Raw genomic sequence first — 11,436 nt, 5'->3', positions numbered from 1 at the left:
TAATCCTGTGGGCATGTACCCGTGGGAGGTCCAAGGATGGTCTACAGAGGGTCAGCAGAGCCCCTGAAATTGCAACATTGGGGGAGGCTGCATTTTTCTGGGGCCACTTCATAGTTTTCATAAGAGTCTGTGTCCTAGAATATACTAAGAGACACTTTAAGGTTGGGGACTTTTTTCTTTTAATGTTAATTTTTATTTATTTGTTTGTTTACTTATGTTGTGAGAGAGAGAGCAAGCCAGGGAGGAACAGAGAGAGAGGGGGACAGAGGATCCAAAGAAGGCTCCACGCTGTCAGTGTAGAGCCCGGTGTGAGGCTTGAACTCATGAACCGTGAGATCGAGACCTGAGCCGAAGTCAGATGCTTAACGGGCTGAGCCACCCAGGCGCCCCCAACAGGGACTTTATCTTGGACATCTTTGTGTTTCTTGAGGTGCCACTCACCATGGAGTTTTGCACAGGACGTGTGTAATCATGACATTCACTGGGTTGTTTCTGGTCAGGGGCGACGGGGAAATGCCATTACCATGGTTAAGAAGAGAGCAGTACTTTTCCTTTCCAAAATATCTTTACGTCCGTCATCTTGGGGAGTAAACAGACGACGCGTGGGCTTGGCAGCAGCGTTTTCCCCCGAGACGGGAAGGTGTGGGGAATGGATGGACACGAAAGAAGCCCCTCGGCAGGCCTCCCATTGAATTCGTGGAAAGAAAGAGAGGTCTGCCAGCCTTACATCCAGTGCTCCGCGCTCGCCTTTCACCCTGCGCCGGAAGGGATGCCATCCAGGAAACAAGACGTGGGAGAGACAAAAACATGGCCAGAGGAGGGTAAAGTGGGATCTGTCAGGCGGGCTTCCGCACGGGTTGTGTTGAGACAGGGGAGGATTATGAAATGTCTCAGATGCGGAAGGATCAAGGACAGGATCTCTTGTAGGGGGGGCACGGACGGAGAGGAGTGAGTCTCGGGCAGGTGGCGGAGTTTGGTGAGGAGAGGGCACAGCCTTGGAGCCAGGCTGAGCTGACGGGTGTGTAGCAGGGTCCCAGCTTCCGCTGAAGACCTGTCTGTGCAGGAAGGCCTTCTAGAAATCTGTTTGCAGGGCAGTGGAGGGGTCCGTGAGTTATGATTCATCTCCAGGGAGAGGGTCATGTCCCAAGTGCTAGGACCTAGAGGCATCCGGGGGTGGGGGTAATACGAGGATTCCTGTCACACTTGAGCCATGTAGAAACTAGAGGCGGAAGTGGAAGGGAATGTGGAAAATTACAGCGGGAAGAATTCTTATTAAAAATGGTTTGTGTCAGTGGGAGCGCAAGCAGCCCGGCTTTGGGGGCTTTTCCAGAGTGAGACACGGCAAGAACAGAGACATTCTCTCCCTGGAATTGGGTGCATGGACAGGAACATGATTGTAACTCCAGGTAGGACAGTGTCCTTAAGAATAGGGATGGGGCAATTGTCACCGGTGTCCACACAGTTAACCCCCAGGTGCCACCTGGTGATGAATTGGCCTGGTCTGTGAATGCACTCAAGATGCCCTGAAGTTTCCAGAAGTTCCTGATAAGGATTAGGGGGCACTTTGCAGAGGCCTTGGGTCCTGGATTAGTGACTAGGGGTGAAGGTCAGGAAGATCTGGTGAGAGGTGGGAGTGGTCAGCAGGTGTGTGTGGGGTGTGTGTGTGTTTGTGCAGGGGAGGGGGGGCGTCTGATGTGCAGAGCTCATGGCTGGAGGTCTGGGACCAGGGGTCAGGCCTCAGGCAGGAGCAGAGGCCAAATCAGGAGATGTGCACGTTTAGGGGGAAGATCAGCTTAGGGGAAACTGAGTCAGGGAGCTAGTTGAGGTTTCTAAGCAGGTGGGTGGAGGTGGTGGAGGTCAGAAGACCAGGCCAGGGCCATAGAAGGCCAAGGATCTTCTGGTCAGGCAACAACAGCTGGCAGAGTTGTCGTCTGGGGTGAGCAGAGGATCGTGCTTTGTTTTCAGACCCTCAAAAGCCCTGCGGTTGTGGAAGCCTGTCCAGAGGCACCCTCCTCTTATTAAAGGAGGTGAGGAGTGAAGATTTGTGTCCCGCAGCTCTTGAAGATTTGAGAGATCAGGACACGAATCAAGGTGCTTAGCATTCTTTCAACAATGGAAGGAGCTCGTACCGGGCCTCCAGGGACAGTTGACATTTGATCGGCATCCGTGGCAGCCGGCCTCACTACTGAGGCAAGGCAAGGGAGGGAAACACAACTCACTGTGTTGGTGACCAGAGCTGCAGCTGGGCCTGGGAAGCTCTGGCAAGGACATGTCCAGATCCCCTTCTAGTTTGATAACACCCTGGGTCTGAGAACCAGGCCTGGAATTGACACTGGGCGATGTGGGGGACGCAGCTTGGGTCGGGGGCAGAGTTACCACCATGGAAAGGGCTAGTATCAGTTGACCAAGGGCTTCCCTTGCAGCCAGGCCTGGCGCCAGGCCCCTCATGAGCCTTATTGAGGTTGTGTTCACAGTGACCCCAGGAAGGGGCCGTGCGCTCCCACTTACAGGGAAGCCAGCTGCAGCTGGGGGTCAAGTGTTTGGCCCGAGCTCCCGAGGCCAGCGAGCGGCAAAGCTGAGATCTGAGTCCAGAGCTCTGCTCGGCTTTGGGCCATTGCTGAGCTGTCCAGGGAGGGCCTCCAGGAAGCTGGCAGCAGAGGCCTCGCTCTGTCCTACCACGAGCTGCTGATGTCACCCGGCATTTCAGTGCTTCTGCTTCCCTATCTGCGAAAATGGGAGGGAAGCAGCCCGGGAGCCACAGCGCCAGCCTGAGCTGGGAGAAGGAAGGGGGCAGGAGGTGGTTGTGAGCCTTGAGAACCGGGCCTGCTCCTGGGAAGCCCAGCCGGGACCCAAGTTTGAACAGATTAAGTTCATCTACCCTTCTGCCTAGGTTCTTGCCCCCTGACAAAAGCAAATCTTCACCGCTGATTACACCGAATCCCTCCCTTGCCCTTTCCTTGGGGTTTTACTCCAGGTGGGCCAAGCCCGAACTTCCCACAAGTGTGAAGGACAAAAACCTGATGTGAGGGAGGCCCACCCTCTCCAGGCCTCCTGGGACATCTTCATGGGAGGGGATTAGCCGCCTGGGATCTCGGGAGATGCCAAGGAGGGAGTCTCGGTGGCCTCAGGGACAGAAGGTGGGGATGTTGAGGCAGGCCCTGCCCAAGCTCCTGGCCTCCGCCTAACTTGGCCAGTCCCTGCCAGGGAGGGCAGACGGCACTGGGCCCAGCTTCTGACAGCCAGGCCAGGCTCCAGGCTGGGCCCCTGGCAGATCCTGCAGGCTGAGCCTCCCTCTTTCCCCCTGCACAACACACACAGGGTTGGGCCCCCTCTCCACCCTCTTCTGGGAGCTTGGATTCTCCCCAGCCCTGGCCCAGGATGCAGGGCCACTCCCCTCCGGCCAGCTCTTTCCCGGCACCGTCTGACCCCAGACCAGCTGTGAGTGAGGTAGGGAGGCCGCAGGAGTCCCTGGCAGGCTTCTGGGGGATGGAAACTAGCAGTCTGCCTGGTCCAAGCAGGCAGGCTCGGGCGGGGGGTTGGGGGGGTGGTGGAGGGGGTGGCGGGGGCAAGGCGAGCAGGCCCTGGCAGCATTCTGGAGGAATTTCTGAATTACTTCCTGGCTGGAGACCAGAGGCCAGAGCAGGCCTGGGCTGGTCCTGCTGGCTAAGGACCTAGAGGAGACTTCCTCCTGGTTCTGAGGCCTCACCACCTCCTGCCTCTTTGCCCCACTTCCCTCCGCCTGCCCGCCTCAGAACTGAAGCCTCCTGCAATGGCGAGTTCCAGCTGAGGGGGGTCATCAGTGCTCCCCACTACCTCATTTGTGCAAGAGACAACCAGGGCCTAAGGAGGAGGGGCTTGTCCTCTCCTGGCCCCTGCCCTTCTTTCTTCTCGGACTTACGGGCAACCTGTTGAAGTCAGAGCCGTTCTGGATCTCTCCACTCTTCTGAAAACACATACTCCATCTGGCCAAGAGAGGAGGCCCTCTCCAGTTTCTGGATCTTCACTGTGTTGTTGCAGAGAGGATGGTGGGTTGGCTGTTCCCACGCTGACCTTCCACCTGGGAAAACTGAGGCAGCAAGGAGACTGGAGCCTCAGGATCCCATGCAGTCCCACCCACCTGAGACGACGAGGGAGGGCCGGCAGTGATAGCAGGGCTCAGGGGCTCCCCTTAGCTGCCCATGTGCGCCAGCCCCAGAGCTCTGGGTGGGAGGTCAGGTCCCCGTCAGTCAGCCGTCCTTCCCGAGGGGAGGGAGCAGAGGCCTGCAGGGCTGCTTTGCCAGCTCCAAACCAGGCCTCCACGTGGCCAAGTTGCTTCCTTCTTTGTCATCTCTGCACAGTAGCCGGCTCAGCTACCAGCTGGCAGGGTGACTGCCCTTGGGGCCGTGGCGTCCCGAGCCAGGGGAGCAGTGGGACCTGGGTCCAGGAGTGTACTGACTCGGGAATACTGTTTTGATTCCAGGAGCTGAAGCTCGGCCAAGGTCAGGGAAAGCAGGCAGGCCCTGCCCGGGGACTGGAACCCACCCATTGGCTGCATGACAATGCCCGGCCAGAGGGAAGGTGGGCCTGAAGGGAACAGAAATGAGCGCTGCTCCGCCCTGGCAGGCCCCGTGGGCGCAAGCCTCTGCAAGACCCTCCTTTCTGCAGTCTCGTCCCCAGGTTTCCAGGCCTGCAATCAGCCTCCTGAAGTGGAAGCTGATTGTGGCCACCATTCCTCCCATCAGGAGGCACTTAGGGCCTGGTGACGGGCTTAGTGGCCCGTGGGTGGTGTCTCATTTATTCTCAGAGAAGCCACAGGAGGTGGGTCCTATTGTCCCAGTAACGAGAGTCTGATTAACTGAATGACTGGTGCCAGTCCCCACGGCTGCCATGCTGTCCCGGAGCACTCCTACCATGGCGATGTTCGGGTGGCTGTTTGTTTCTGTGAGCCTCCCTGATTGTGGTTTCAGCTCCGTGTCACCCAGTGGAGCTGCTGTGTGAATTCACATCTGGCTGACTGTGATGCTTAAGGCTGTCACCCTCCTGCCACACGCAGCACCCAGCAGATAGCAGGACCTCATAGATGGTAAGGGGAGGAAGGAAGAGAGGAAGGGAAGGAGGGAGGAAGGGGGCGGCTGAGTGAGGACTGCGGCATAGGCCAGCCTGACACAAAGCGTGCACCCCTAACCATTGGACGACACTACCTCTCTCTCACTGAGGGCTCCCTGCCAAGCTGACGTGGGTCCTTGTAGCAAACCCAAACAGGGCTCTGCACCCAGTCGAGGCTGGAAAGGCGGCAGGACTGACCTTGGCATCATGGAAGGAGCTTGGGGTGAGGAGGAATGACGCTTTGTCACCCTCGCCAACCCCGGTCAGGGTCCCTACCACTGAGCTCTTGGGAAGACCCCTTCTTCGTGGGAGACGCCATGGGCCAGCTGGTTCCTGGCTGACTTCTTGCCTCCCTAGCCCTGGGAGGCTGGGGTCTTGGCAGGTGGAAGAGTCTATCTCTGTGGGGGTTGGGTAGCAGGGTGGGTGTCCGCAAGGAGGCCTGTTCTAGAAGAAACATCTGCGTTTACAGCATGTTTCCAATCTGGCCCCATGGAACGATTCAGTCCTCGGCTTTCCCCATGCACTTGGAATTTCTGCTTTCGGAGTTGTGCTGGAGCCACAACCTCTGGGCCAATACTTCTGTCATCTCAGGCATCTGTGGGCGTTCACCCCAGACGTGTTTACACACGGGCACTGCCAGGCAGCTGGGATGCTGTGTCCCCCAGAGCGGCTCACAGGAAACCCAACAGCTGGGCTGAGAGCAGGGATCCCTTCACTCCGTCTTCCGTTCTTTCAATGTATTCATCAGATATCGCTGAGCCCTACTCTGTGCCAGGCATGTTGCTAACTACGCGTGGAGATCGCAGATGGGAACACAGCCCCAGCTTCCAGGGGCTCGCAGTCCAGCAGGAGAGGGCCGTGTGTCACCAGACAGTGGTCGCACAGTGATGCTGTGCACAGGAAGCACGGGGAGGGTGATCTGTGTCTCCAAGGATGCTTTGGTACAAGTAACAGGACTCAGCTCAAAGAAGCCTAAGACAGAAAGACACTTATTGGTTCATTTCACAGGCGAGTGTGAGGCAGGGTTGCCTAGCAACTTAGTGATGTCATTGAAGTCAGGCGAGTCCCATCTTTCTGCCCTGCTGCCCTCAGCCTTTTTGGTGATGCCCCCTCCAGTTCACACGATGGATGCCACAACGTGAAGCATCACGTCCTCACACAGCCATGCCCAGGAGCAGAGTGGAAGGCAGGCTCTCTCAGTGCCTGTTCCTTTTATCAAAGAGGAAAGATTTTCCCAGAAGCCCCTAGTGGCCTGCCTTTCGCATCTCAGAACCCCATTGGGTCACATGGGCACAGCTCGTTGCAAGGGAGGCTGGGAAAGCAAGGGCCAGGCATTGTCAGTTCTCACTAGAAGACAGGAAGGGGCACCTGCCCCCTGCTCCATTTAGTGTCAGTTTGTTGAGACTGCTACAAAGGAACAGTGTGGACTGGGTGGCGTATAAGCAACAGAAGTTTCTCTCTCCACAGTTCTGCAGGCTGGAATAATGAGGTGCCACCACGTTTGCGGTCTGGGGAGCTGGTCCCTGGTTTACAGATGGCCATCTCTGTGTCTTCACATGGTGGAGGGGCAAGGGAACGCTCTGGGAGTTTCTCTTATAAAGGCATTATTCCCATTCATGAGGGCTCTACCGTCATGATCTAATCACACCCCAGAGGCTCATCTCCTAATGCTGCCACCTTGGGGTTTAGGATTTAAACACACGGATTTGGGGGAGCACAAACACTCCGTCTACAGCGGGGTTCCTGTGTGCATCACAGATTCAGCAGCACCCTTGGCCTCTACCTCCTCGATGCACCCTTCCCCAAGCTATGACGGCCAAAAAACGTCTCCAGACGTTGCCAAATGTTCTTTCGGGGGGAGGGGGCGGGATCACCCCCTGGTTGAGAACCATCGATCTAGTCTTCCTTAAGCCATGTTGAGAAGCTAGGGAAGGTTGGCCCTGACTGAACTGAGCTCTGAAGAGGAGGGCTTCTGTAGCTGAGTGAAGGGTCCCCTCCTCCCCCCTCCCTCCTCCTCTCCCCGCCTCTCCTCCTCCTCACATTCAGGCAAATGCATATTGATAAACCCTCACATTTGTATACAGCTCTACAGTTCATAACGTGCTCTCGTTTATTTCCTCTTACTTGTTCCTCGGGAGGCGGGTGGGGGAGGGGTAGCGGGCAGCTACCCCAGCCGTGGAGACTGTGAGGTTTACTGCCTCTGATCCCCTCCCAGCCCAAGAGTCTTTGGCTGCTGGTGTGACAGCACCGAGCTAAGGACTCCTGCGGGGCCCAGATGGGAGATTTGATATTTAGGGCCCCCTCCTGTCCCTTTCTTCCCCTGTCGCTTTTGCCCTCAGCCTGTCTGAGCTCTCCCTGTCCTGCCCACACACCGACTCTGTTCCTAGGAGAGGTTCTGGAGTGAGTCTTTGTGGCTTGGCCGCTTTCCCTGCACCCTGGGGTCTCCCCCCCGCCCCCCCAGCCCCCGTCTCTCTGCTCAGCCCCTCAGGGGCCTCCGCTGGTCTCCTGGCACTAAATGCCATCTCTACCACACCCAGTTCCCCCCAAGCATACACCCCAGTCCCGATGCTTCCCCCAGAGCCCATTCTTGGACCCGTGTGACTCCTCCCTGCGCCATCTAATAACCCCCTGAATTAATTGATTTTCCTTCTCCCCACCTCCAACATCCGAATCTGCTCCTTCAGAGACTTTTCTGTTTCAGCGATGAAGACTTCATTCTTCCAGGTGCTCGGGGCCCCAAACCGTGGGTCACCTTTGGCTGCTCTCTTTCTGCACAGTCCACATCTTATCTGCTGGGGGAATCTTGTTGGCACCACCTTTAAATATACCCAAGGTTCTGCCACCCCCATCGCCTCCACAGGTCCCCCTTCACCTCTGGGTTATTGTAATAGCCTCGCAAGTGACTCTCCTGATTCTGCCCTTGAGTCTCTAAAGTCAGTCTTTTTTTTTTTTTTTTTTTTTGATGTTTATTTATTTTTGAGAGAGAGAGAGAGAGAGAGAGAGAGAGAGACTGAGCACAAGCCGGGGAGGGACAGAGACAGAGGGAGACAGAATCTGAAGCAGGCTCCCCGCTGTGCTGACAGCTCAGAGCCAGACGCGGGGCTAGAACCCACAAAATGCAAGATCATGACCTGAGCTGAAGTTGGACACTCTCCAGGCGCCTCCCTAAAGTCTGTCTTCACGCAGCAGCGGCCCAAACACCCTTCCAAAGGATGTCTGAGTATGCCCTCTGCTGCCCGAACCCTGCAAGGGCGCCCTTCACCCAGACCCCGTGTTCTATCCTGGCCTTCAGGGCCCCACCTGGGCTGGCCCTTCCCTCTCACCTCACCCCTCACACCGAGCAGTCTCCTCCCCTCACTCAGCTCCAGCTGCACAGGCTCGCTCACTGTGGGTCCTGCACTGCTGTTCCTGTCTTGGGGCCTTTGCTCTCCCTGGAAAGCTCTTCCTCCAGACGTCCTTCAAGTCACTGTTCAAATACCTCTTTTTACACCCCCAACAATGCACCTCCTGAACCTCCTTCCCTGGCTCATCCCCCACCCTCATAGCTCTTATTATCTTCTAACTTACTGTATGACTCACTTATCGATTGTATTTATTGTTTGTGGTCAGTCTCTTCTTGCTGGAATGTCGTCAACTCCATGTAAGGGATGGCTTTTGTTTTTACTAATTGATGTATCCCAACATACCCACAGCAGCCGTGGACACCAGTTAAGCCCCTAATAAATGTTTGTTGAATTTACTTGAAGTCGTTTACACTTTAGTATAAATAAATGTACGTAATCTCCCCCACCCCATCCCCCAGACTTGCATTCCCCACTAATTTTTAAGAAAAGGTTATTTCCTGCCTCACAGGGCCCTTAGGAAAGGCATTTTAGGGGCTGTGAGTTTTACAGTCTTGAAATAATGGCAAGTGGATTGAGAAACCACTGTGAAGCCAGGACTCAAGGAAGAAGAGAGATCTCCCTGGTTCCTCAAAAGGCAGAGGGGACAGGCTCCAGGGTGTGGCAGAGAGGAAGGGGCAGCGTCCTGCACACGTACCTGGTCATGGTGCGGCTTCAACTGGTTGCTCCAAGGACTGTGGTGGGGAGAGAGGGGTTGGAGCTGAGTCTTTCTAGCCTGTTTTCATGGCAGGATGGGCTCAGGAGGCAAGCTGGACTCCCCATTCCCAAGCGTCTGGCCGCTGCTGGCGGCGATGCAGGCAGAGGCGGAACACCTCCACCCCTAAAGAAGCTGAAAAGTCTGGAGCTGAGAAGACCGTCACTCAGTGAGACCCTCTACCAAGGCCTGGGCTGATGTTCAGGCCCCTGTCAGCTTTTAGAAAATGTGTGGATTTCTCCCCCATTCCAAATAAACATCCACTTACTCTACCTCATATTGTAGTTGTAATTTTTTACTTCTTAAAGAGGTCCCCCAGATTGCAGAGCTCAGCCCCCACAGAACCTGGACTACCCCTGGGTGGAGAAACTTGCTCTCCAGGCAGGTGGAGAGTTCCGGCCCATGCTCCTCCGGTATGACCAGTATCGCCGAAGCCAGTTGCACCGCTGCCCTTTTCGTCTGAATTTGATTTCCTGGAGCCAGTCTGGGGTCCTGCTTTCTTCTTCTCTACTCTCCCCAGACACCCCCCCGCCACCCCACCTTAGAGAGCGGAAGCTTTCGGAGGTGGAGGATTTGTGAGGTTGGAGCGCCCTCTGCTGGGAAATCGGAGGTTCAGCCAGGAGAGGTACAAGCCGAGAGTGACCCGGTTTGGCCTTTAGGATGCCTGAGAGAAAGGATCCTTTCTTGCTTTCATCCTTTCTGGGGGTTAGTACACAGGTAAGCCCTCTTGTTGGGCACCGACCCCCTCTTGTTGGTCATGGACATATTTAAAACATTTTTTTAAATGTTTATTTTTGAGAGAGAGAGAGAGCGCGAGCGAGCATGAGCGGGGGAGGGGCAGAGAGCGTGTGAGACACAGAATCCAAAGCAGGCTCCAAGCTCTGAGCTGTCAGCACAGAGCCGGACAAGGGGCTCGAACTCACAAACCGCAAGATCATGACCTGTGAAATCATGACCTGAGCTGAAGTCAGACGCTTAACCGACTGAGCCACCCGACGTCCCCCGTTCCTGGACGTATTTGGGTACACGCACCATGTCTCCATAATTCAAATGTGAGCATACATTTGTACACACGTGCTCCTTTTCCATCATACCTTGGGCAGCATCTCTAGAGTGAGCTTTGGAGTCCACAGGTGAAGGGCTCAGTCCCCTACAGACTACTTCAGATGCCAGCTGCAATGGGGTCCCCTGGGATATCTGCACTTCTGATCTGCCAGCTACAACGGGGTGAGGGGGGGTTCCCAGGACCTCCTCGGGTTTGATAACTCACTGGAACAACCCACAGAACTCGCGGAAAGTGCTATACTCATGATTACAGTTTTATTAGAAAGGATCTGGCTCAGGGTCAGGCAAATGGAGGTGTGCGCAGGGCAAGCCCTGAAAGGGGGTGCAGAGAGCTTCCATGCCCTCCCACCCCAGGACATCCAGGTGTTCACCTCCCGGGAAACTCCCCTGAGCGGCGCTGTCCAGACTTTCCACTGGAGTTAACTCTAGGGAGGCAGGATTGCACACTGGCTGCGCACTAGAACTCAATCTCTAACCACCTCTACTCCCAGGTTGGTCTTTCCCAGCTACCAGCATCCCTGAGCGATCTAAGGGCCCACTCAGCCCTCATTAGCATAACAAAGACAGTCTGGCCACTCAGGAAGTTCCAAGGGTTTTTATTATTTTTTTAGTTACTTTTTAAAATGAGACTCTTTTCTTTTTGATAAATGTTTATTTATTTTGAGAGACAGAGAGAGCATCCCAAGCAGACTCCACGCTATCAGCACTCAGCCCCATGAGGGCTCTATCCACAATCCTGAGATCATGATCTGAGCTGAAATCAAGAGCCTGACGCTTGGCGCCCGGTTGGCTCAGTCAGTTAAGTGTCCAACTTTGACCCAGGTCATGATTTCGCAATTTGTGAGTTCAAGCCCCGTGTCAAGCTCTGTGCTGACAGCTCAGAGCCTGGAGCCTGCTTCGGATTCTGTGTCTCCCTCTCTCTCTGCCCCTCCTCTGCTCGCGTTCTGTCTCTGTCTCTCTCTCAAAAATAAATAAACATGACAAAAAAAAAAAAAGAGCCAGACGCTTAACGGACTGAGCCATGCAGGTGGCCCCCAAGGGTTTTTAAGGCTTGGTAGCAGTCTGGGAGAAAAACGTGGTATGTTGATTTATACTACGACACGTGTACACACACACACACACAGACACACACACACACACACACAGGAATTTTGTCTTACTCATCCTGGCCACCATGGCAGCCAGCTGGTC

General features: G+C 55.4%; 1 long non-coding RNA gene across 2 annotated transcripts; it reads left to right on the top strand.

Moving 5' to 3' along the window:
* Positions 1–1,428: 1,428 nt before the first annotated feature.
* On the top strand, positions 1,429–9,457 carry LOC128316082 (uncharacterized). 2 transcript variants are annotated; one of them, XR_008299548.1, is made up of 2 exons: positions 1,429–5,062; positions 9,217–9,457. It is a non-coding gene; the product is annotated as an uncharacterized LOC128316082 (long non-coding RNA). The 2 variants fall into 2 exon arrangements; XR_008299547.1 differs by lacking the exon at positions 9,217–9,457 and adding an exon at positions 6,553–8,824.
* The last annotated feature ends 1,979 nt before the right edge of the window (positions 9,458–11,436 follow it).

Source organism: Acinonyx jubatus, chromosome B3 (genome assembly GCF_027475565.1).
Source record: "Acinonyx jubatus isolate Ajub_Pintada_27869175 chromosome B3, VMU_Ajub_asm_v1.0, whole genome shotgun sequence".
NCBI classification, from domain to species: Eukaryota; Metazoa; Chordata; class Mammalia; order Carnivora; family Felidae; genus Acinonyx; species Acinonyx jubatus.
The sequence above is the reverse complement of the archived record's forward strand: the minus strand, read 5'-3'. Positions and strand labels throughout refer to the sequence as shown.